This window comes from Triticum urartu, chromosome 7, assembly GCF_003073215.2.
Source record: "Triticum urartu cultivar G1812 chromosome 7, Tu2.1, whole genome shotgun sequence".
Lineage (NCBI taxonomy): Eukaryota > Viridiplantae > Streptophyta > Magnoliopsida > Poales > Poaceae > Triticum > Triticum urartu.
Genome location: NC_053028.1, coordinates 140,357,270 through 140,384,089, shown reverse-complemented (window position 1 = coordinate 140,384,089; position 26,820 = coordinate 140,357,270).

Sequence of the window (26,820 nt, the reverse complement as noted above, 5' to 3'; positions counted from 1 at the left end):
CTACAGCACCACCACACTCCGCCTGTTCCCCGTCAACTACTTTCGGCTTCACACTAAAGATCTTGAGCCATAAGCCGAAGTGTGGGGGGATTCGGAGGAAGGCCTCACACGTAATGGTAAACGCCGAGACATGGAGGATAGAGTCCGGGGCTAGATCATGAAAATCTAGTCCGTAATAAAACATTAGTCCCCGAACGAAGGGGTGAAGTGAACCCTAGCCCCCGGAGGAAGTGGGAGATGAATATGACCCTCTCGCCAGATCTGGGGATCGAAATAACCTGTCCTTGAGCAGGAAGCTTGTGGTGGACCTTCGCGGTCAAATATCTGGCCGCCGGAAGCTTTGCGATATCCTCCTCTATAACGTAGGAGGCCACCCATCGGCCTTGAGAGCTGGGTCCGAACATGATGGGGAGGCTTGAAGCAATGAAGTCGAACCTTGGGTGCTAGAACTCGAGGTTGGGAAGGCTGAGGAGAGGTTTGGCATAAAAAGACGGCCCTTGGTTCCTTTATAAAGGCAGCGGGTGTTGAACACCTCCTCCTAAGCCTAAGAACCTGCCTATTCCTATGGAATCTTACCCGCAGGACGGTTGGGTTACCCACGCTCGTATTGATGAAAATCCCGCAATAAGGGGACACGATCTCCGCTTCGACAAGACGTGCCAATAAAAACCACGGCCCGGAACGTGGAACGACATGACGGGAAACAGTTCGAAATAATGACCGGGAAGTGTGATGTCACATTACTAAAGTTGTCAGCAGATTGGATTCATGAAATACTATACTCTCTATGGCTGTGTGTTGCAGATCCGGACACGTTTGTTTCGTCCGAAGACTGTTTTGGAGTTCGAAAGGAGGAACCCGCCTTGCAATGCCAAAGACAGATCTATGCGCCGGATACCTTGTCATTGAAGCCAGGTTCAAGGGCTACCGAGGGAGTCCTGGACTAAGGGGTCCTGGGGCGTCCGGCCTATTAGCCATGGGCCGGACTGATGGGCTGTGAAGGTACGAAGACCGAAGACTGCACCCATGTCTGGATGGGACTCTCCTTGGTGAGGAAGGCAAGCTTGGCGACCGGATATGTAGATTCCTTTCTTTGTAACCGACCTGGTGTAACCCTAGATCCTCCCGATGCTTATATAAACTAGAGGACTTAGTCCGGAGAGGGGGAGAATTCATTATCATAGCCATACAAGCTAGACCTCTAGGGTTAGCCATTACGATCTCGAGATAGATCAACTCTTGTAATACTCATACTCATCAATATCAATCAAGCAGGACATAGGGTATTACCTTCATAGAGAGGGCCCGAACCTGGGTAAACATCGTGTCCCTTGTCTTCTGTTACCATCGACCTTAGACGCACAGTTCGGGACCCCCTACCCGAGATCCGCCGGTTTTGACACCGACACCGGCCCCCTCCCCAATTCGGATTGGGCTTGGGGGGGGGCGCACTTGGCCGCCTCCTCCTCTCTCCCACCACGGCCCATTAAGTCCCATTGACTCCCCAGGGGGTTCCGATAACCCCCCGGTACTCAGGTAATTGCCCGAACTTATCCGAAACCATTTCGGTGTCCAAACATAGCCTTCCAATATATCAATCTTTATGTCTTGACCATTTCGAGACTCCTCGTCATGTCCGTGATCACATCCTGGACTCCGAACTACCTTCGGTTCATCACAACACATAAACTCATAATACCGATCGTCATCGAACGTTAAGCGTGCGAACCATACGGGTTAGAGAACTATGTAGACATGACCGAGACTCACTTCTGGTCAATAACCAATAGCGGAACCTGGATGCTCATATTGGTTCCTACATATTCTATGAAGATCTTTATCGGTCAAACCGCATAACAACATACATTGTTCCCTTTGTCATCGGTACGTTACTTGCCCGAGATTTGATCGTCGGTATCATTATACCAAGTTCAATCTCGTTACCGGCAAGTCTCTTTACTCATTTCGTAATGCATCATCCCGAAACTAACTCATTATTCACATTGCTTGCAAGGCTTATTGTGATGTGCATTACCGAGAGGGCCCAGAGATACCTGTCTGACAATCGGAGTGACAAATCCTAATCTTGATCTATGCCAACTCAACAAACACAATCGGAGACACCTGTAGAGCATCTTTATAATCACCCAGTTACGTTGTGACGTTTGATACCACACTAAGTGTTCCTTCGATATTCGGGAGTTGCATAATCTCATAGTCATAGGAACATGTATAAGTTATGAAGAAAGCAATAGCAATAAACTAAACGATCATAGTGCTAAGCTAACGGATGGGTCAAGTCAATCACATAATTCTCTAATGATGTGATCTCATTCATCAAATGACAACTCTTGTCCATGGCTAGGAAACTTAACCATCTTTGATTAACGAGCTAGTCAAGTAGAGGCATACTAGTGACACTCTGTTTGTCTATGTATTCACACATGTACTAAGTTTCCGATTAATACAATTCTTGTTGGGGAACGTAGTAATTTTAAAAAATTTCCTACGCACACGCAAGATCATGGTGATGCATAGCAACGAGAGGGGAGAGTGTGTCAATGTACCTTCGTAGACCGAAAGCGGAAACGTTAGCACAATGCGGTTGATGTAGTCGTACGTCTTCACGGTCCGACCGATCAAGTACCGAACGCACGACACCTCCGAGTTCAGCACACGTTCAGCCCGATGACATCCCTTGAACTCCGATCCAGCCGAGTGTTGAGGGAGAGTTTCGTCAGCACGACGGCGTGGTGACGATGATGATGTTCTACCGACGCAGGGCTTCGCCTAATCACCGCTACAATATTATTGAGGTGGACTATGGTGGAGGGGGGCACCGCACACGGCTAAAAGATCAAATCAATTGTTGTGTCTATGGGGTGCCCCCTGCTCCCATATATAAAGGAGCAAGGGGGGAGGTGCGGCCGGCCAGGAGGAGGTGCGCCAGGAGGAGTCCTACTCCCACCGGGAGTAGGACTTCCTCCCTTCCTTGTTGGATTAGGAGAAGGGGGGAAAGAGGTGGGAGAGAGGAAGGAAAGGGGGGGGGGGCGCCGCCCCCCTCTCCTTGTCCTATTTGGACTAGAGGGGGAGGGGCGTGCGGCCCTGCCCTAGATGCCTCTCCTCTTCTCCACTAAGGCCCACTATGGCCCATTAAGCCCCTGGGGGGGGGGGCCCGGTAACCCCTCGGTACTCCGATAAAATCCCGATTTCACCCGGAACATTTCCGATATCCAAATATAGGCTTCCAATATATCAATCTTCATGTCTCAACCATTTCGAGACTCCTCGTCATGTCCGTGATCACATCCGGGACTCCGAACAACCTTCGGTACATCAAAACTCATAATATAATCGTCATTAAAACTTTAAGCGTGCGGACCCTACAGGTTCGAGAACTATGTAGACATGACCGAGACACGTCTCCGGTCAATAACCAATAGCAGAACCTGGATGCTCATATTGGCTCCCACATATTCTACGAAGATCTTTATCGGTCAGACCGCATAACAACATACATTGTTCCCTTTGTCATCGGTATGTTACTTGCTCGAGATTCGATCGTCGGTATCTCAATACCTAGTTCAATCTCGTTACCGGCAAGTCTCTTTACTCGTTCCGTAATACATCATCCCGCAACTAACTCATTAGTTGCAATGCTTGCAAGGCTTTAAGTGATGTGCATTACCGAGTGGGCCCAGAGATACCTCTCTGACAATCGGAGTGACAAATCCTAATCTCGAAATACGCCAACCCAACAAGTACCTTTGGAGACACCTGTAGAGCACCTTTAGAATCACCAAGTTACGTTGTGACGTTTGGTAGCACACAAAGTGTTCCTCCGGTAAACGGGAGTTGCATAATCTCATAGTCATAGGAACATGTATAAGTCATGAAGAAAGCAATAGCAACATACTAAACGATCGAGTGCTAAGCTAACGGAATGGGTCAAGTCAATCACATCATTCTCCTAATGATGTGATCCCATTACTCAAATGACAACTCATGTCTATGGCTAGGAAACATAACCATCTTTGATCAACGAGCTAGTCAAGTAGAGGCATACTAGTGACACTCTGTTTGTCTATGTATTCACACAAGTACTATGTTTCCGGTTAATACAATTCTAGCATGAATAATAAGCATTTATCATGATATAAGGAAATAAATAATAACTTTATTATTGCCTCTAGGGCATGTTTCCTTCAGTCTCCCACTTGCACTAGAGTCAATAATCTAGATTACATAGTAATGATTCTAACACCCATGGAGTCTTGGTGCTGATCATGTTTTGCTCGTGGAAGAGGCTTAGTCAACGGGTCTGCAACATTCAGATCCGTATGTATCTTGCAAATTTCTATATCTCCCACCTGGACTAGATCCCGGATGGAATTGAAGCGTCTCTTGATGTGCTTGGTTCTCTTGTGAAATCTGGATTCCTTCACCAAGGCAATTGCTCCAGTATTGTCACAAAAGATTTTTGTTGGACCCGATGCACTAGGAATGACACCTAGATCGGATATGAACTCCTTCATCCAGGCTCATTCATTTGCTGCTTCCGAAGCAACTATGTACTCTGCTTCACACGTAGATCCTGCCACGATGCTTTGTGTAGAACTGCACCAACTGATAGCTCCACCGTTCAATGTAAACACATATCCGGTTTGTGATTTAGAATCGTTCGGATTAGTGTCAAAGCTTGCATCAACGTAACCATTTATAATGAGCTCTTTGTCACCTCCATAAACGAGAAACATATCCTTAGTCCTTTTCAGGTATTTCAGGATGTTCTTGACCGCTGTCTAGTGATCCACTCCTGGATTACTTTGGTACCTCCCTGCTAGACTTATAGCAAGGCACACATCAGGTCTGGTACACAGCATTGCATACATGATAGAGCCTATGGCTGAAGCATAGGGAGCATCTTTCATCTTCTCTCTATCTTCTGAAGTGGTTGGGAATTGAGTCTTACTCAACTTCACACCTTGTAACACAGGCAAGAACCCTTTATTTGCTTGATCCATTTTGAACTTCTTCAAAACAATGTCAAGCTATGTACTTTGTGAAAGTCCAATTAAGCGTCTTGATCTATCTCTATAGATCTTGATGCCCAATATATAAGCAGCTTCACCGAGTTCTTTCATTGAAAAACTCTTATTCAAGTATCCCTTTATGCTATCCAGAAATTCTATATCATTTCCAATCAACAATATGTCATCCACATATAATATCAGAAATGCTACAGAGCTCCCACTCACTTTCTTGTAAATACATGCTTCTCCAAAAGTCTGTACAAAACCAAATGCTTTGATCACACTATCAAATTGTTTATTCTAACTCCGAGAGGCTTGCACCAGTCCATAAATGGATCGCTGGAGCTTGGACACTTTGTTAGCTCCCTTTGGATCGACAAAACCTTCCGGTTGCATCGTATACAACTCTTCTTCCAGAAATCCATTCAGGAATGTAGTTTTTACATCCATTTGCCAAATTTCATAATCATAAAATGCGGCAATTGCTAACATGATTCGGACAGACTTAAGCATCTCTACGGGTGAGAAGGTATCATCGTAGTCAATCCCTTGAACTTGTCGAAAACCTTTCGCAACAAGTCGAGCTTTATAGACAGTAATATTACCGTCAGCGTCAGTCTTCTGCTTGAAGATCCATTTATTCTCAATGGCTTGCCGATCAACCGGCAAGTCAACCATAGTCCACACTTTGTTCTCATACATGGATCCCATCTCAGATTTCATGGCCTCAAGCCATTTTGCGGAATCTGGGCTCACCATCGCTTCTTCATAGTTCGTAGGTTCGTCATGGTCTAGTAACATAACCTCCAGAACAGGATTACCGTACCACTCTGGTGCGGATCTTACTCTGGTTAACCTACGAGGTTCAGTAACAACTTGATCTAAAGTTCCATGATCATCATCATTAACTTCCTCACTAATTGGTATAGACGTCACAGGAACTGGTTTCTATGATGAACTACTTTCCAATAAGGGAGCAGGTATGGTTACCTCATCAAGTTCTACTTTCCTCGCACTCACTTCTTTCAAGAGAAACTTCTTCTCTAGAAAAGATCCATTGTTAGCAACGAATGTCTTGCCTTCAGATCTATGATAGAAGGTGTACCCAACAGTCTCCTTTGGGTATCCTATGAAGACACATTTCCCCGATTTGGGTTCGAGCTTATCAGGTTGAAGTTTTTTCACATAAGCATCGCAGCCCCAAACTTTAAGAAACGAAAACTTTGGTTTCTTGTCAAACCACAGTTCATAAGGCGTTGTTTCAACGGATTTCGATGGTGCCCTATTTAATGTGAATGCGTCTGTCTCTAAAGTATAACCCCAAAATGATAGCGGTAAATCAGTAAGAGACATCGTAGATCGCACCATATCTAGTAAAGTACGATTACGACGTTCAGACACACCATTACGCTGTGGTGTTCCGGGTGGCGTGAGTTGCGAAACTATTCCGCATTGATTCAAATGTAGACCAAACTCGTAACTCAAATATTCTCCTCCACGATCAGATCGTAGAAACTTTATTTTCTTGTTACGATGATTTTCAACTTCACTCTGAAATTCTTTGAACTTTTCAAATGTTTCAGACTTATGTTTCATTAAGTAGATATACCCATATCTGCTTAAATCATCCGTGAAGGTCAGAAAATAATGATACCCGCTGCGAGACTCGATATTCATTGGTCCACATACATCAGTATGTATGATCTCCAATAAATCAGTTGCTCGCTCCATAGTTCCGGAGAACGGCGTTTTAGTCATCTTGCCCATAAGGCACAGTTCGCAAGTACCAAGTGATTCATAATCAAGTGGTTCCAAAATTCCATCAGTATGGAGTTTCTTCATGCGCTTTACACCGATATGACCTAAATGGCAGTGCCACAAATAAGTTGCACTATCATTATCAACTCTACATCTTTTGGCTTCAACATTATGAATATGTGTATCACCACTATCGAGATTCATCAAAAATAGACCACTCTTCAAGGGTGCATGACCATAAAAGATATTACTCATATAAATAGAACAACCATTATTCTCTGATTTAAATGAATAACCGTCTCGCATCAAACAAGATCCAGATATAATGTTCATGCTCAACGCTGGCACCAAATAACAATTATTTAGGTCTAATACTAATCCCGAAGGTAGATGTAGATTTAGCGTGCCGACGGCGATCACATCGACTTTGGAACCGTTTCCCACGCGCATTGTCACCTCATCCTTGGCCAGTGTTCGCTTAATTCGCAGTCCCTGTTTTGAGTTGCAAATATTAGCAACAAAACTAGTATCAAATACCCAGGTGCTACTGTGAGCTCTGGTAAGGTACACATCAATAATTTGTATATCACATATACCTTTGTTCATCTTGCCATCCTTCTTATCCGCCAAATACTTGGGGCAGTTCCGCTTCCAGTGACCAGTCTTCTTGCAGTAGAAGCACTTAGTCTCAGGCTTAGTTCCAGACTTGTGTTTCTTCTCTTGAGCAGCAACTTGTTTGCTGTTCTTCTTGAAGTTCCCCTTCTTCTTCCCTTTGCCCTTTTTCTTGAAACTGGTGGTCTTATTGACCATCAACACTTGATGCTCCTTCTTGATTTCTACCTCCGCAGCCTTTAGCATTGCGAAGAGCTCGGTAATTGTCTTATCCATCCCTTGCATGTTATAGTTCATCATGATGCTTTTGTAGGTTGGTCGTAGTGATTGAAGAATTCTGTTAATGACGCTATCATCCGGAAGATTAACTCCCAGTTGAATCAAGTGATTGCAGTACCCAGACATCTTGAGCATATGCTCACTGACAAAACTAATCTCCTCCATCTTGTAGCTGTAGAACTTATTGGAGACTTCATATCTCTCAATCTGGTCATTCTTTTGAAATATTAACTTTAACTCCTGGAACATCTCATATGCTCCATGACATTCAAAACATCGTTCACGTCCCGGTTCTAAGCCGTAAAGCATGGCACACTGAACTATCGAGTAGTCATCAACACACCTCTGTCAGGCATTCACAATGTCTGCAGTTGCTGGCGCGGGTGGTACACCTAGCAGTGCTTCCAGGACGTAATTCTTCTATGCAGCAATGAGGATAATCCTCAAGTTATGGACCTAGTCCGTGTAATTGCAACCATCATCTTTCAACTTAGCTTTCTCTAGGAACGCATTAAAATTCAACGGAACAACAGCACGGGCCATTTATCTACAACAACATAGGCATGCAAAAAATACTATTAGGTACTAAGTTCATGATAAACTAAATTTCAATTAATCATATTACTTAAGAACTCCCACTTAGATAGACATCCCTCTAATCATCTAAGTGATCACGTGATCCATATCAACTAAACCATGTCCGATCATCACTTGAGATGGAGTAGTTTTCAATGGTGAACATCACTATATCGATCATATCTACTATATGATTCACGCTCGACCTTTCGGTCTCAGTGTTCCGAGGCCATATATGCATATGCTAGGCTCGTCAAGTTTAACCTGAGTATTCTGCTTGTGCAAAACTGGCTTGCACCCGTTGTATGTGAACGTAGAGCTTATCACACCCGATCATCACGTGGTGTCTCGGCACGACGAACGGTAGCAACGGTGCATACTCAGGGAGAACACTTATACCTTGAAATTTAGTGAGAGATCATCTTCTAATACAACTGCCGTACTAAGCAAAATAAGATGCATAAAGGATAAACATCACATGCAATCAATATAAGTGATATGATATGGCCATCATCATCTTGTGCCTTTGATCTCCATCTCCAAAGCACCGTCATGATCACCATCGCCACCGGCTTGACACCTTGATCTCCATCGTAGCATCGTTGTCGTCTCGCCAACTATTGCTTGTACGACTATCACTACCGCTTAGTGATAAAGTAAAGCAATTACATGGCAATTGCATTTCATACAATAAAGCGACAACCATATGGCTCCTGCCAGTTGCCGATAACTGTGTTACAAAACATGATCATCTCATACAATAATTTATATAATCACGTCTTGACCATATCACGTCACAACATGCCCTGCAAAAACAAGTTAGACGTCCTCTACTTTGTTGTTGCAAGTTTTACGTGGCTGCTACGTGCTTCTAGCAAGAACTGTTCTTACCTACGCATCAAAACCACAACGTAGTATAGTGATTGCTTTTTGATCTTCAGAAAGAACCCTGTTCATTGAAACCTATTCAACTAAAGTTCGAGAAACAGACACCCACTAGCCACTTGTGTGCGAAGCACGTCGGTAGAACCAGTCTCGCGTAAGAGTACGCGTAATGTCGGTCTGAGCCGCTTCATCCAACAATACCACTGAATCAAGAATCAACCAGTGACAGCAAGCAATATGTATATACCCACGCCCACAACTCCTTTGTGTTCTACTCGTGCATATAACATCTACTCATAGACCTGGCTCTGATGCCACTTTTGGGGAATGTAGTAATTTCAAAAAAAATTCCTACGCACACGCAAGATCCATCTAGGTGATGCATAGCAATGAGCGGGAAGAGCGTGTCCATGTACCCTCGTAGACCGAAAGCGGAAGCGTTTAGTAACATGGTTGATGTAGTCGAACGTCTTTGCGATCCAACCGATCCAAGTACCGAAGCACGGCACCTCCGCGATCTGCACACATTCAGCTCGGTGACATCCCTCGTACTCTTGATCCAGTTGAGGCAGAGGGAGAGATTCGTCAGCATGACGACATGATGGCGGTGATGATGAAGTTACCGATGTAGGGCTTCGCCTAAGCACTACAACAATTTGACCGAGGTGTAAATCTGTGGAGGGGGGCACCGCACATGGCTAAGACAACTGTCCACTTGTGTGTCCATGGGGTGCCCCCCCGTATATAAAGGAGTGGAGGATGGGAGGGCCGGCCCTCTCTATGGCGCGCCCCAAGGGGGATTCCTACTCCTAGTAGGAGTAGGTTCCCCCCTTCCCTAGTTGGAGTAGGAGAAGAAGGAAGAGGGAGAAGGAGAGAAGGAAAGGGGGGCTGATACGTCTCCAACGTATCTATAATTTATGAAGTATTCGTGCTATTATATTATCAACCTTGGATGTTTTATATGCATTTATATGCTATTTTATATGGTTTTTGGGACTAACCTATTAACCTAGAGCCCTGTGCCAGTTTCTGTTTTTCCTTGTTTTTGAGTTTTATAGAAAAGGAATATCAAACGGAGTCCAATTGATGTGCCAATTTTTGACGATTTTTTATGGACCAAAAGAAGACCCCGGAGTAAAAGAGTTGGGCCAGGAGAGTCCCGGGCATCCACGAGGGTGGGGGGCGCGCCCACCTTCCCAGGCACGTGGGCCTGCCTCATTGACGCCTCGGGCACCTCCTTGACGTGAGACCAACGCCAAAAATTCCTATAAATACAGAAACCTCAAAAAATTAACCCAGATCGGGAGTTCCGCTGCCAGAAGCCTCCGTAGCCACTGAAAACCAATCTAGGCCCTCTCTGGCACCCTGCCGGAGGGGGCCATCATCACCGGAGGGCATGGAGGAGGATCCCAGAGGGGCCATCATCACCATGAAGGCCAAGGACCAGAGGGAGAACCTCTCCCCATCTAGGGGGAGGCCATGGAGGAGGAAGCACAAGGGAGAGAACCTCTCCTCCTCTCTCTCGGTGGCACCGGAGTGCCATCGGGAGGGGAATCATCGTCGCGGTGATCGTCTTCATCAACATTACAATCCTCATTTCTTTTACGCGGTCCACTCTCCCGCACCCTGCTGTAATCCCTACTTGAACATGGTGCTTTATGCCACATATTATGATCCAAAGATGTGTTGCCATCCTATGATGTTTTGAGTAGATATCCTTTGTCTTTGGGTTGATTGATGATCTAGATTGGTATGCGTTGTATGTTTTACTTTGGTGCTGTCCTATGGTGCTCTCCGTGTCACGCAAGCGTGAGGGATTCCCGCTGTAGGGTGTTGCAATATGTTCATGATTCGCTCATAGTGGGTTGGTGAGTGATTGAAACACAAACCCGAGTAAGGGGGTTGTTGCGTATGGGAATAAAGAGGGCTTGATGCTTTAATGCTACGGTTGGGTTTTACCTTAATGATCTTTAGTAGTTGCGGATGCTTGCTAGAGTTCCAATCATAAGTGCATATGATCCAAGTAGAAAAAGTATGTTAGCTTATGCCTCTCCCTCGTACGAAACTGCAACAGTGATTACCGGTGTTGTTAACGATTTCCTAGGACAATTCCGCACACCGATCCACCATTATTCCACACTCTCTATTTATAATATTTAGTAATATATTCTAACTTCATGATAACAACACCTACTTTTATATTTTAGCTCTCGATATCATACAAAGTTATCATCTTCATACCCACAACATAGTTTTATTTCTCGTTGCTAGTTGGAAGCAAACGTTCGGTGTACTCAGAGTCGTATCAGTGGCAGATAGGGCTTGAGAGAATATTGATCTTACCTTTAGCTCCTTGTGGGTTCGACACTCCATACTTATCACTTCCACCTTTGGAAATTGCTACGATGATTCCTTGCACTTGGGGATTATCAAGCTATTTTCTGACGCCGTTGCTGGGGAGCAATAGCGTGGGGTTGATATTCTCGTGTATGCTTGTTTTCTTTCTTCACTAAGTAGATTTTGTTTTTCCTTTTTGTTACTTTTTAGTTGTGAGTGAAACATAATTTTTTTTAAAGAATGAAAATACAAAAAAATTACTTGCCTCTCATGCCTAAAAAGTTTTTCAAAAAGAGAAGTGATTGGAAAGTTATGCATTGAAGAAGTGAGGGTCGACCTTGAGCACTTGTGTTCATGCTCACAGAAACAATGTAGAATTTTTCATGGAAGTTTCTCTGTAAATAATTATCCCCTTATATATATCCATTGTATTATAAAAATAATGTGCCAAGCTTTGGTTTTAGGATGATTAGATTGCTTGTTTACTATGTGCAGAACAAAAACAGAAACTTTGGCTGTAGCGAGTGATTTTACATTTTTTACTGGAAAGTCAAATGGGTCTGCAAATTTTTGCACATTACTTATTTATAAAATTTTCAAATTTTCAAATTTATTTAATAATTTTTGGAGTTACAGAAGTTTACTAAACCTCCATATTACTACAGACTGTCCTGTTTTAGACAGATTCTGTTTTTCGTGTGTTGTTTGCTTATTTTGATGAATCTATGGGTAGTATCGGGGGGGGGGGGGTATGAACAATGGTGAAGTTGGAATACAGTAGATATAGTTCTAATATTAAATTGGAATGAGTTTGCAACAGTACATAAAGGTAGTGAGTTGCTTTATTATACTAACGGATCTCACAAAGTTTTTGTGGATGAAGTGTTCGAAGAACGAGGAGTTACCGATGTGAGAAGAATAAAGAGAGGCAAGAGATCAAGCTTGGGGATGCCCAAGGCACCCCAAGTAAATATTCTAAGGATACTCAAGCATCTAAGCTTGGGGATGCCCCGGTTGGCATCCCATCTTTCTTCTTCAACAATTATAGTTATACCTCGGTCTTTGTTTCGTTCACATGATTTCTGTCTTTTGTTTTTTTGTTCTTCCTTTATGAACCATGCTAGTATGAGATATCCCTTCAATGATTTATAGAATGCTTCATGTGCTTCACTTATATCTTTTAAGTATGATCTTATAGAATTGCTCTTTGTGCTTCACTTAAATCTTTTGAGTATGGTTTTATAGAATGCTTCGTGTGCTTCACTTATACATTTTGAGGTTGGACATTGGTTAGTTTATATTAATTGTATAATGCTCCATGAACTTCACTTATATCTTTTGGAGTATGAATAATACTATCATCTAAAGCGGGTTTGGAAGAGTGTCAACTTTAGGAACTAGTGATCCTGCCATTCCGAATGAGGAGAATTTTGCTTATGTGGAGAGTAGTAAAATTTCTATGCTCGTAGATCATGAAAAGAATGCTTTATGTGATGGTAATATTATTGAAATCATTCATTATTCTACTGAAAATTATTATGAGGGAGGATGTAACATCCCAAATTTGCAATTTGGAATGTTATACACTAGATCATCAATCATATCATATTTTCATGCATTTTGGTAGATCCCAGAAATTTCACGCAACTCAAGGACCTTCGGAGAGAGTTGGAGATTTCGTTATTTTCATATTTGAGAGTTTTCTCGAATTTGAAAAGAGGATCATTTGATTTATTTATTTCATCTTCAATTATTTTCCAATATCAAATATGAGAGAGGGAAATAATATGACTTTTCCCAAATTTAGGAAAAATGAAGATTTAATAAATAAGTCAAATTCTGGTTTTCGGAGTTTTGTTTGCTTTTATTTGGATAGGGAAAAATGCGTGTTTTCAAAAATTGCATTTTAGGTCCGGAGTAAAGTTCATTTTGTTCGACTCATTTTTAGGAGTCGGGGAAAATTTACTTTAAATTTTTCGGAGTTCGTTTAGATAGTTTTTCTTTTGTTTTTCTGCGCGTGAAACCGATTTAAAAAAAAAGGACCAAGGCCAGCCGGGCCAAAGGCCCAGCCAGCCGGCCGCCTCCCCAGCCAGCGCGCGCGCCAGGCCACCGCCTCCCTCGCTCTAGGCCGAGTCCCAGAGGGACTCTAGGCCGGTTGGCCCCCCCTTTCCTTGTTTTGTTTTCCCTCTTTTGCTTGCCCCCTACCCCAAGTATTCCCCCCCACCTATATAAATACACCCCAAACCCCCCCTCTCCTCCTTAGCCGCGCCCCACCCCGCGCCCCTCACCTGCCGCCGCCGCCCTATAGCCGCCGCTGCCGCCCTATAGCCGCCGTCGCCGCCGTTTGCCGGAGCCTCGCCGAGGTAGCCCCGTGCCGCGCCTCTTTTTCTTTCCCCGGTTCGGTTTTTCTTAAAAGAACCGTTCCGTTTCTTTTCCGTTTTCTTTCCGGTTTTTCTTTTCGGTTTTCTTTTCCGAAACCCTAGATCGGTTTTCGTTCTTCTTTCGGACCGTTCGTCTCAACGAACGTGATCACCGATTGTTCCCGGCTAACGAACGTCCTTCTGTTTAACCGTTCTTCGTTTCCTTTTCGTCGGATTTATTCCGCGATCGTGATCTCAGATCCGATCTTCGTTCTAGTCTTTCTTCTCGCTCGTTTATTGGAATCAGGTGATTCAAGCGCCTGGAGTTTCGTTTCGAAACCGCCGTTCCGTCTAATCAACTTAAACAAGTTTTTGCTACGGTAAAATTTGACCTAGTTTCAACTTGCTAGAACCGAGTTGTTTTCTTCCGCCGTTTGTTTTCCATTTCTTTGTTCGGTTCTTTCTTCCTTTGCAACCGGAGTTCTTAAGTTGAACTTTCTGGTTCGTTCTCTTGTTCGAGTTTTACCTGTGCATTAGATGAGTACTTATTGTGTGCTTGTTGTTTGTCTGCGATAGATCACCCAGATTGCGCCGCTTGTTACTTCGAAACCCTAGGTCTCGCGGATCATCAGCAAGGCAAGTAACACTTTGATCATACCTTTTCTACAACCCATGTTTTATTGCATTAGATAAATCCTCTCACATTGCATGATTAGGATCTAATTAAATCGTGGGATGGGAAGTAGATGAGGTAGTACCTATCACCTATATTATTATGAAACCTTTGGGAGTTACTTCTACGCTTGCTATTTATGCCATGCTATGCTAGTAGACGTGGATTGGGTGAGTGATATCCATGACAGATGTGAGTTGATAATTTTAATGGTTTATCTAAGGTGGCAACTTAAACACACATCTGGGTGGATTGAGGCACATGATGTCTATCAGGACTTGCCTGTTTTTATTTCGGACCGCCACCCAGGCTCAAAGGGATCATAAGATCTTTCATGCTAGAAACTTCCGTGTGCAGCCACAAGCCATTATGGGCTCTGGCATAGTTGATTAAGTTGTGCGAACTCTTACGGGTAGACTAGCAGATGTAGGGGAAAGTAGGTGTACCGGTCTACCCACACGTAAGGTGCTTAGCGCTTCTGAAAGACTGTGTCTCGGTCATCCGTCTTCTCAAACACCATGTAGTGCGAGAAACCAAACGGAGGCGATCGAGTCTTGTGGGGAAAAGTGCGCAAACCTCTGCAGAGTGTACAAACTAATCATGATTAGCCGTGTCCCTGGTTATGGACAACTTGAGTATCTAGTACTTGAATATCATGTGAATCTCATCACGTTACTTCTAATTAATGTTGTTGGGTTTTAATTGTTCACTTAATTGGGATCGGAATGCTGTCAACCATTCTCGATGTTTAACAACTACCAAGATAGTTAAATAAATTTATTCCTTTGCAGTAGGGAAAAACTGGCTTTATGCAAAACTGTAACCATAGAGCTTTCCACCAGCCATATATGCATATAGTATAGCTGTTTCATTCCATTACTCTCTATGTGTTACATTGCCAGCATATTCCATGTGCTGACCCGTTTTCGGGCTGCAACTTCTCATGTTGCAGACTTTTCAGACGACGAGTAAGGTGCTTTTTAGGTCGTGGTTCTATACTCAGTGATGCTGTTGGAGTTGATGGACCCATTTATCTTCCGAGCCTTCCGCTGTTATCGTTATTAGATGGCCTTAAGCCATATTTATTGTAATAAGTTCTCTTTGAGACAACGATGTAATAAGTGTGTGATTGCCACTCTGCTATAAATCCTTCGATGTACTGTGTGGTGTCAGCATTACTGATCCAGGGATGACACCGGAGCACAGAGCACTTGATCCATTCAGGTCGGGTCGCTACAGAGATGGTATCAGAGCACACGCTGACTGTAGGACACGACCACTAAGTTAAAGCCATAGATCACTATTATCTTCTCATTTTCTAACTCCTCATCCTTTCTACTCTTTTAGGATGACGAACGTGAAGATTAAGTATGCTCAACCGGATGAAGGCACACCATTTGGATTTCACCTGAAGGAAGTCACCAAGTACCTGAACATTGGATTACCAAGCTTCACGGGAACCTTCAACGCCACTCTGCCTGAAGAGGAGCGCTAGAAGATTCAAGCTCACGTTCCGGGAAGGACATTCGCGCTAATCACGAAGCCTATAGATAGTGTTTTCAATGCACCCACCTGGAGTCTGGGGAAGAGCATGGCAGCCCATATCTCCATAGGACGCATTGGAGAAGTTTATCAAGAAGACCTCAAGGACACTATCTACCAGATTTGCGGACGCCGAGATGAACAATGGGAGTTAGTCAGCACCAAGAAGGATAGATCCATTGCATCATTCATCCAGGAGTTAAACCAGCACATTCGACGCCACGAGAACCAGATGTGCACTGTTATGATCGAGTTGAAGAATGCGAAGGCAAGGATCATCGAGCTAGAAGGAGAACTGAAGTCTACACGCAAGGACTACATGGACGAGATCGTAGCTCTAGCAAGACACAATGGCGATCTTAAGAAGGAGTTTGAAGAACTCAAGAGGAAGTTAGCATCCAAGGAGGAAGACGAGTACGTCGCATGTCCGGACAACTACATCATCATCGACGACACCGATTCGGATCCAAGTGAACCCGACTTTGAAGACGAAGCTGGAGCGGATATCATGGAGTCTTCCATCGGTTCAAATTTCTAGATGACCACCAAATAGTAGTAGTATTTCCCCCCCCCATGTAAACATTATAGTTCGAGCACTTTTGCGATAGTTAGACCGTTTGTAAGCCCTTGTTTGATTGAATGGAGTGATTTCGTGTGCATTTGCTCATGTGCATTGGGGTAGTGTTTTCCCTTTAGACCTCACTCTATTCTTAATTCTCGTCTTTTCTAAACCCTCAGATGCCTCCGAGATGTGACAATGGATTCCCACCGGAGCTCACTCAGTTGATCCAGCAGCAGAATCAATTGATGCAGATGTTAGTCCAGAACCAGCAGAATAACAACAACAACCCACCCCCACCACCTATTGACCACTTAGCCCATTTCCTTAGGCTGAATCCGCCAGTGTTTTCCAGTAGCACCGAGCCAATAGTAGCAGACGATTGGCTCCGCAAGATAGGAAGGGAGTTGACCACTGCAGGATGAACGGATGGTGAGAAAGTGAAGTTTGCCGCTCACCAGCTTGACGGACCCGCGGTAGCATGGTGGGAGAATTTCACAGCCACTTACCCAGTTGACACTGTCACATGGGATCAGTTTCAGCAAGCTTTCCACACTGCCCATGTTTCAGCAGGAGCTATGGCCATGAAGAAGCGTGAGTTTCGCAACTTACGCCAAGGAGGAAGGACAGTTGGCCAGTACGTTGACGATTTCAGCAAGTTAGCACGTTATGCCCCAGATGACGTTGCTACGGATGCAGCTAAGCAGGAGAAGTTTCTGGAAGGACTGAATGATGAACTAAGCATGAAATTGATGGTAGCGAGTTTCAACAACTACCAGGAGTTGGTAGATCGTGCCATCATGATTGAAGGGAAGCAACAGCAGATTGAGAACCGTAAGAGGAAGTATGGACAGGGGAAGTATAACTCTGGAGCCCAGCAGATGCCCCGTTTTGTCCCTAAACCGGGATTTCAGTTTCAGCATACCCACGAAGGAGGTAGCTCGCACAACCATAATGGCCACAAGAATGGTAATGGGAATGGAGGAAGCAACGGCCAGAACCGGACCACCCCATCGACCCCAACCAAGAGAGACCTGAGTCAAGTCACCTGTTTCAAGTGTTCCAAGACCGGACATTATGCCAGTGAATGTCCTGAAGGCCAGAATGGAAATGGCAATGGAAGCTCTGGGAAGAAGCCAAACCCTTTCAATAGGGGATAGGTGAACCACGTTAATGTGGAGGTGGTTGAAGATCAGCCCGATGCAGTAATCGGTAAGTTTTTGGTTAAGTCATTTACCGCACTCGTTCTTTTCGATACTGGTGCATCGCATTCATACATATCAAGGGGATTTGTGGAAAAGTATAGCCTGCCCACTAGGGTTCTTAAAATGCCTATGCTAGTACGCTCGCCAGGAACAGAGTACATGGCTAGACAAGGATGTTTCCAAGTACCATTAAGTATAGGAAGGAATGTTTTCCCAACGGATTTAATTATTCTGGAATCCCAAGGTCTGGATGTGATTCTTGGCATGGATTGGCTGTCGATGTATGGAGGAAACATCGATTGCGCCAGTAAGACAATTTTGCTTACCACACCAGAAGGAAGAAGGATCAAGTATGTATCCCGGCATGTGCCAAACAGGACACAAGTAAACTGCCTAACAGGAGTTGTGCAATAAGAAGTACCAGTGGTAAAGCATTTTCCTGATGTATTTCCTGAGGAAATACCAGGCATGCCACCGGATAGAGACATTGAGTTTTTGATTGAGTTATTGCCAGGTACAGGCCCAATATCGAAGCGACCGTACCGGATGCCAGCAAAGGATTTGGTGGAAATTAAGAATCAGATTAAGGAGTTATTGGATAAAGGTTACATTCGCCCAAGTTCTTCGCCTTGGGGATCACCCGTACTTCTAGTGGAAAAGAAGGATGGATCATTAAGGATGGTTGTAGATTATCGGGGATTGAATGAAGTAACCATCAAGAACAACTACCCACTGCCAATGATCAACGATCTGTTTGATCGGTTGCAAGGAGCTAAAGTGTTTTCCAAGATCGATTTGCGATCAGGGTACCATCAATTGAAGATTCGGGAGTAGGACATACCTAAGACAGCATTCACCACGAGATATGGACTGTATGAGTATACCGTTATGTCATCTGGATTGACTAACGCACCTGCCTATTTTATGAACCTGATGAACAAAGTGTTTATGGAGTTTTTGGATAAGTTCGTCGTAGTGTTCATTGATGACATCCTGGTTTATTCAAAGAATGAAGAGGAGCATAAGGAACAGTTGCGTTTGGTTTTGGAGAAACTAAGGGAACATCAGTTATACGCCAAATTCAGCAAATGTGAGTTTTGGTTGAAGGAAGTTGGATTCCTCGGACACGTTATATCCGGAGAAGGTATAGCAGTTGACCCCACTAAGGTTGAGACCGTAACTGAATGGGAATCACCAACGACAGTTGGAGAGATCCGGAGTTTTCTTGGACTCACAGGATACTACCGGAGATTCATTGAGAACTTTACAAAGATTGCAAAGCCTATGACTGAATTGTTGAATAAGGATACTAAGTTCAATTGGACTGAGGAATGTGAGTCTAGTTTCTAGGAGTTGAAGAAACGCTTGGTTACCCCACCAGTATTGAGTTTGCCAGATCAGACCAAGGATTATGAGGTGTATTGCGACGCTTCACGTCGAGGACTTGGAGCAGTGCTTATGCAGGAAGGAAGAGTTGTTTCGTATGCTTCACGGCAACTGAAGCCTCATGAGTTGAATTATGCCACACATGATTTGGAGTTATCAGCCGTAGTGCACGCATTGAAGACATGGAGACATTTCCTCATTGGAAATCATTGTGAGGTGTACACGGATCACAAGAGTCTGAAGTACATTTTCACTCAGAAGGAGTTGAACCTCCGACAAAGGAGATGGTTGGAGCTCATCAAGGATTATGACATGAGATTGCATTACCATCCCGGAAAAGCTAATGTAGTAGCTGACACATTGAGCCGTAAGAGCCATGTCAATACTCTAATGACGGGGAAAATACCCAAGGAGTTAGCAGAAAACCTTCGTGAGCTATGTTTGGAAATAGTTCCGAGAGGCTATGTAGCAGCATTGGAGATTCAGTCAACATTGATGGATAAGATCAGAGAAGCTCAGAAATCTGACAAGGATATTGTTGCTATAAAAGAGAAATTGAGCGAAGGAAAAGCAAAGGGATTTCGTGAGGATGAGCACGATACCTTATGGTTTAAGAACCATGTTTATGTGCCCAATGACCCGGAGATCAGGAAGTTGATTTTGCATGAGGCACATGATTCACCGTATTCGATTCACCCAGGGAATACCAAGATGTATTTGGATTTGAAGGAAAAATTCTGGTGGACCGGAATGAAGAAGGATATTGCAGCATATGTAGCAGTTTGTGACGTATGTCAGAGAGTAAAGGCAGAGCATCAGAAGCCAGCAGGATTGTTACAACCATTGCCGATACCCGAATGGAAGTGGGATAAGATAGGCATGGATTTTTTCACAGGACTACCCAGGACGAAAGCAGGCTATGACTCGATATGGGTAGTAGTTGATCGTTTGACGAAGGTAGCACATTTTATTCCAGTTAAGACCACTTACACCAGTGCTAAGTTGGCAAAGATATACATGACTAGGATCATTTGTTTGCATGGAGTTCCGAGGAGTATCGCATCAGATAGAGGAACTCAATTTACCTCAAAATTTTGGAATCAGTTGCATGAAACTTTAGGAACCAGACTAGAGTTCAGCACAGCTTTTCATCCGCAGACAGATGGACAGACCGAGAGAGTCAATCAGATTTTGGAAGATATGCTGAGAGCTTGTGCACTAGATTATGGATCTAGCTGGGACGATAACTTGTCGTATGCGGAGTTTTCTTATAACAACAGTTACCAAACCAGTTTGAAGATGGCACCTTTCGAAGCTTTATACGGAAGGAGGTGCAGGACACCGTTGTCATGGGACGAAGTTGGAGACCGTCAATTCTGTGGACCAGATTTGATTAAGGAGTCTGAACGGAAAGTTAAGTTAATTCGTGATAGGCTCAAGGTAGCCCAGTCCAGGCAGAAGAGCTATGCAGATTCAAAACGCAAGGAGACAGTTTACGAAACTGGAGACAGAGTTTATCTCCGAGTATCCCCACTTCGAGGAATTAAGCGCTTTGGAGTTAAGGGAAAGTTAGCACCGCGTTTCATTGGACCGTACAAGATCTTGCAACGTATGGGAGAAGTCGCTTATAAGTTGGAATTACCAGAGGAGCTGTCAGGAGTCCATGATGTATTCCATGTTTCTCAGCTAAAGAAATGTCACGCCGAGATGGCAGAGGTACCGCTAAGAGATACCGTGCCACTCGAAGCGATTCAGTTGAAGGATGACTTAACATATGAGGAGAAGCCAGTCAAGATTCTCGATTATGCCAGCAGAGTTACCCGCAGCAAGGTTATCAAGTTTTGCAAAGTTCAGTGGAACCACCACTCAGAGGATGAAGGCACCTGGGAGAGAGAAGAAGATTTGCTTAAGGACCACCCTCACCTATTTTCTAGCCAAGCCGAATCTCGAGGGCGAGATTCATCTTAACGGGGGTAGGTTTGTAACATCCCAAATTTGCAATTTGGAATGTTGTACACTAGATCATCATGCATATCATATTTTCATGCATTTTGGTAGATCCCAGAAATTTCACGCAACTCAAGGACCTTCGGAGAGAGTTGGAGATTTCGTTATTTTCATATTTGAGAGTTTTCTCGATTTTGAAAAGAGGATCATTTGATTTATTTATTTCATCTTCAATTATTTTCCAATATCAAATATGAGAGAGGGAAATAATATGACTTTTCCCAAATTTAGGAAAAATGAAGAGTTAATAAATAAGTCAAATTCTGGTTTTCGGAGTTTTGTTTGCTTTTATTTGGATAGGGAAAAATGCGTGTTTTCAAAGATTGCATTTTAGGTCCGGAGTAAAGTTCATTTTGTTCGACTCATTTTTAGGAGTCGGGGAAAATTTACTTTAGATTTTTCGGAGTTCGTTTAGATAGTTTTTATTTTGTTTTTCTGCGTGCGAAACCGATTTAAAAAAAAAGGACCAAGGCCAGCCGGGCCAAAGGCCCAGCCAGCCGGCCGCCTCCCCAGCCAGCGCGCGCGCCAGGCCGCCGCCTCCCTCGCTCTAGGCCGAGTCCCAGAGGGACTCTAGGCCGGTTAGCCCCCCCTTTCCTTGTTTTGTTTTCCCTCTTTTGCTTGCCCCCTACCCCAAGTATTCCGCCCCCACCTATATAAATACACCCCAAACCCCCCCTCTCCTCACATCAATCCCAAGCCCCTCTCCTCCTTAGCCGCACCCCACCCCGCGCCCCTCACCCGCCGCCGCCGCCCTATAGCCGCCGCCGCCGCCCTATAGCCGCCGTCGCCGCCGTTCGCCGGAGCCTCGCCGAGGTAGCCCTGTGCCGCGCCTCTTTTTCTTTCCCTGGTTCGGTTTTTCTTAAAAGAACCGTTCCATTTCTTTTCCGTTTTCTTTCCGGTTTTTCTTTTCGGTTTTCTTTTCCGAAACCCTAGATCGGTTTTTGTTCTTCTTTCGGACCGTTCGTCTCAACGAACGTGATCACCGATTGTTCCCGGTTAACGAACGTCCGTCCATTTAACCGTTCTTCGTTTCCTTTTCGTCGGATTTATTCCGCGATCGTGATCTCAGATCCGATCTTCGTTCTAGTCTTTCTTCTCGCTCGTTTATCGGAATCAGGTGATTCAAGCGCCTGGAGTTTCGTTTCGAAACCGCCGTTCCGTCTAATCAACTTAAACAAGTTTTTGCTACGGTAAAATTTGACCTAGTTTCAACTTGCTAGAACCGAGTTGTTTTCTTCCGCCGTTTGTTTTCCATTTCTTTGTTCGGTTCTTTCTTTCTTTGCAACCGGAGTTCTTAAGTTGAACTTTCTGGTTCATTCTCTTGTTCGAGTTTTACCTGTGCATTAGATGAGTACTTATTGTGTGCTTGTTGTTTGTCTGCGATAGATCATCCGGATTGCGCCGCTTGTTACTTCGAAACCCTAGGTCTCGCGGATCATCAGCAAGGCAAGTAACACTTTGATCATACCTTTTCTACAAGCCTTGTTTTATTGCATTAGATCAATCCTCTCACATTGCATGATTAGGATCTAATTAAATCGTGGGATGGGAAGTAGATGAGGTAGTACCTATCACCTATATTATTATGAAACCTTTGGGAGTTACTTCTACGCTTGCTATTTATGCCATGCTATGCTAGTAGACGTGGATTGGGTGAGTGATATCCATGACAGATGTGAGTTGATAATTTTAATGGTTTATCTAAGGTGGCAACTTAAACACACATCTGGGTGGATTGAGGCACATGATGTCTATCAGGACTTGCCTGTTTTTATTTCGGACCGCCACCCAGGCTCAAAGGGATCATAAGATCTTTCATGCTAGAAACTTCCGTGTGCAGCCACAAGCCATTATGGGCTCTGGCATAGTTGATTAAGTTGTGCGAACTCTTACGGGTAGACTAGCAGATGTAGGGGAAAGTAGGTGTACCGGTCTACCCACACGTAAGGTGCTAGCGCTTCTGAAAGACTGTGTCTCGGTCATCCGTCTTCTCAAACACCATGTAGTGCGAGAAACCAAACGGAGGCGATCGAGTCTTGTGGGGAAAAGTGCGCAAACCTCTGCAGAGTGTACAAACTAATCATGATTAGCCGTGTCCCTGGTTATGGACAACTTGAGTATCTAGTACTTGAATATCATGTGAATCTCATCACGTTACTTCTAATTAATGTTGTTGGGTTTTAATTGTTCACTTAATTGGGATCGGAATGCTGTCAACCATTCTCGATGTTTAACAACTACCAAGATAGTTAAATAAATTTATTCCTTTGCATTAGGGAAAAACTGGCTTTATGCAAAACTGTAACCATAGAGCTTTCCACCAGCCATATATGCATATAGTATAGCTGTTTCATTCCATTACTCTCTATGTGTTACATTGCCAGCATATTCCATGTGCTGACCCGTTTTCGGGCTGCAACTTCTCATGTTGCAGACTTTTCAGACGACGAGTAAGGTGCTTTTTAGGTCGTGGTTCTATACTCAGTGATGCCGTTGGAGTTGATGGACCCATTTATCTTCCGAGCCTTCCGCTGTTATCGTTATTAGATGGCCTTAAGCCATATTTATTGTAATAAGTTCTCTTTGAGACAACGATGTAATAAGTGTGTGATTGCCACTCTGCTATAAATCCTTCGATGTACTGTGTGGTGTCAGCATTACTGATCCAGGGATGACACCGGAGCACAGAGCACTTGATCCATTCGGTCGGGTCGCTACAGAGATGGTATCAGAGCACACGCTGACTGTAGGACACGACCACTAAGTTAAAGCCATAGATCACTATTATCTTCTCATTTTCTAACTCCTCATCCTTTCTACTCCTTTCTACTCAAGCTCCTAAGCTTGGGGATGCCCCGGAAGGCATCCCCTCTTTCGTCTTCAAAACTATCGGTATACCTTACTCGGAGCTATATTTTTATTCGTCACATGATATGTGTTTTGCTTGGAGCGTATTTTCAATTTTACTTGCTGTTTGAATAAAATCATTGGATCTGAATTATTGAATGAAAAATAATCCTCCCATGGCTAGTTAATTATTTGACTACTCAGTGTCCTTCACTATTATCTTTTGGAGTAGTTTGTCATTTACTCACGTGCTTCACGTATATCCTATGAGTAAATGGTTGAATAATTGAATATCATAAATCTGAATTTATATATGTTTCATATACTTATACCATGGGAGTAATGACTTCACATAGAATAAGTATAGGTAGTAAACTTATTGAAAGTAAGCAAACATAGAATTGGTCACTTGAACAATTCATGAAAGAATATTGAAGGAAGAGATATTTCACATATAAATATACTATCTTGGACATCTTTTGTAATTGGGAGCACACATTAAAATATGACATGCTAAAAGGTTGATGTCAGACATGGAAGACAACGTAATGGGTTATGTTTTGTTATATCCGAAATAAAGTATATTATCTTGGATCATCCAACATGTTGAGCTTGCTTTTCCCCCTCATGCTAGCCAAATTCTTTGCACCAAGTAGAGATACTACTTGTGCTTCCAAACATTCCTTAAACTAGTTTTTCCATGAGAGTCCACCATACCTACCTATGGATTGAGTAAGATCCTTCAAGTAAGTTGTCATCGGTGCATGCAATAAAAAAATTGCCCTCTAAATATGTATGATCTATTACCGTGGAGAAAATAAGCTTTATACGATCTTTTGATGTGGAAGAATAAAAGCGACGGACTGCATAATAAAGGTCCATATCACAAGTTGCAATATAAAGTGACACTTTTTGCATTAATATTTTGTGCATCCAACCATAAAAGCGCATGACAATATCTGCTTCCCTCTGCGAAGGGCCTATCTTTTACTTTTATCTTCTACCCTTTTGCAAGAGTCATGCCTTTCCTTTTTTACATTTTATCCTTTGGCAAGCACATTGTGTTGGAAAGATCCTGATATATATATATATACACACAATTGGATGTAAGTTTCATGAACTATTATTGTTGACATTACCCTTGAGATAAAAGGTTGGGAGGCAAATCTATAAGCCCCTATCTTTCTCTGAACCCGTAGATATCACGTGAGTGTTAGCAATTGTGAAAGACTAAATGATAGTTGAGTATGTGGAGTTTGCTAAATCAAATCTCTAACATAGATACTTCCTGAAAATAAGATAAATTGCAATTGTTTGATGACAGACAATATAGTTTGTTAGTTTCAAGAAAGTTTATGATCTATACTTTAACATGTGAATAGCTTGTTACTTGATCATGAAAAGTTTTATGAAGATGAGCTACTGTTATGATATATAATGATGCTATAAAAAGTGATTGAAACTATCATTGATGAAACTTATGCACTTGCTAGCGTTCACACTTCATAAATTATTTCTTTTATCATTTACCTACTCGAGGACGAGCAGGAATTAAGCTTGGGGATGCTGATACGCCTCCAACGTATCTGTAATTTATGAAGTATTCATGCTATTATATTATCAACCTTGGATGTTTTATATGCTATTTTATATGGTTTTTGGGACTAACCTTGTTGGGGATATAGCTATTAGGTATGACCCGCCCAGGAGGGGCCGGGTCAACCCCAATGGCGGGTTACAAAAGAAGCCCAATGATATTCAAGGTGATAGTTTGTTAAGGCTTGTAGAAGGCCTAAGCCTAGAGGCGGCTTAAGGCCTAATATTGTAAACCGCCGTATGTAAGGAAAGACTTGTAAAGAAAGGCATGTAAAAGAAGTCACCGAGCCGGACACGTTTTATGAGCCGGCCGGGACTCTGTAGGCCGCCAGGCGTCAACCCATGTATATAAGGGGACGACCCGGCGGCGGCTTAGGACAAGAAACAACAACTCAAAGCCAGGCAAAGCAGATTCACTCCCTGGTCATCGAAACCCCAGCAATTCCAACACAACTAGACGTAGGCTTTTACCTTCATCGTAAGGGGCCGAACTAGTATAAACCTCTCATGTCCTTTGTCCTGATTAACCCCTTTAAGCTTCCTAGTTGCGATGGCCCTACGACTAAGTCCTCTTGCTAGGACATCTGCTGTGACAATTCCACGACAAACCTATTAACCTAGAGCCCAGTGCCAGTTTCTGTTTTTCCTTGTTTTTGAGTTTTACAGAAAAGGAATATCAAACGGAGTCCAATTGATGTGCCAATTTTTGACTATTTTTTATGGACCAAAAGAAGACCCCGGAGTAAAAGAGTTGGGCCAGGAGAGTCCCGGGGCATCCACGAGGGTGGGGGACGCCCCCCCAGGCGCGTGGGCCTGCCTCGTGGATGCCTCGGGCACCTCCTTGACGTGATACCGACGCCAAAAATTCCTATAAATATAGAAACCTTGGAAAATTAACCCAGATCAGGAGTTCCGCCGCCAGAAGCCTCCGTAGACACCAAAAACCAATTTAGGCCCTCTCTGGCACCCTGCTGGAGGGGGCCATCATCACTGGAGAGCATGGAGGATGATCCCGGAGGGGCCATCATCACCATGAAGGCCAAGGACCAGAGGGAGAACCTCTCCCCATCTAGGGGGGCATGGAGGAGGAAGCACAAGGGGGAGAACCTCTCCTCTCTCTCGGTGGCACCGGAGTGCCATCGGGAGGGGAATCATCGCCGCGGTG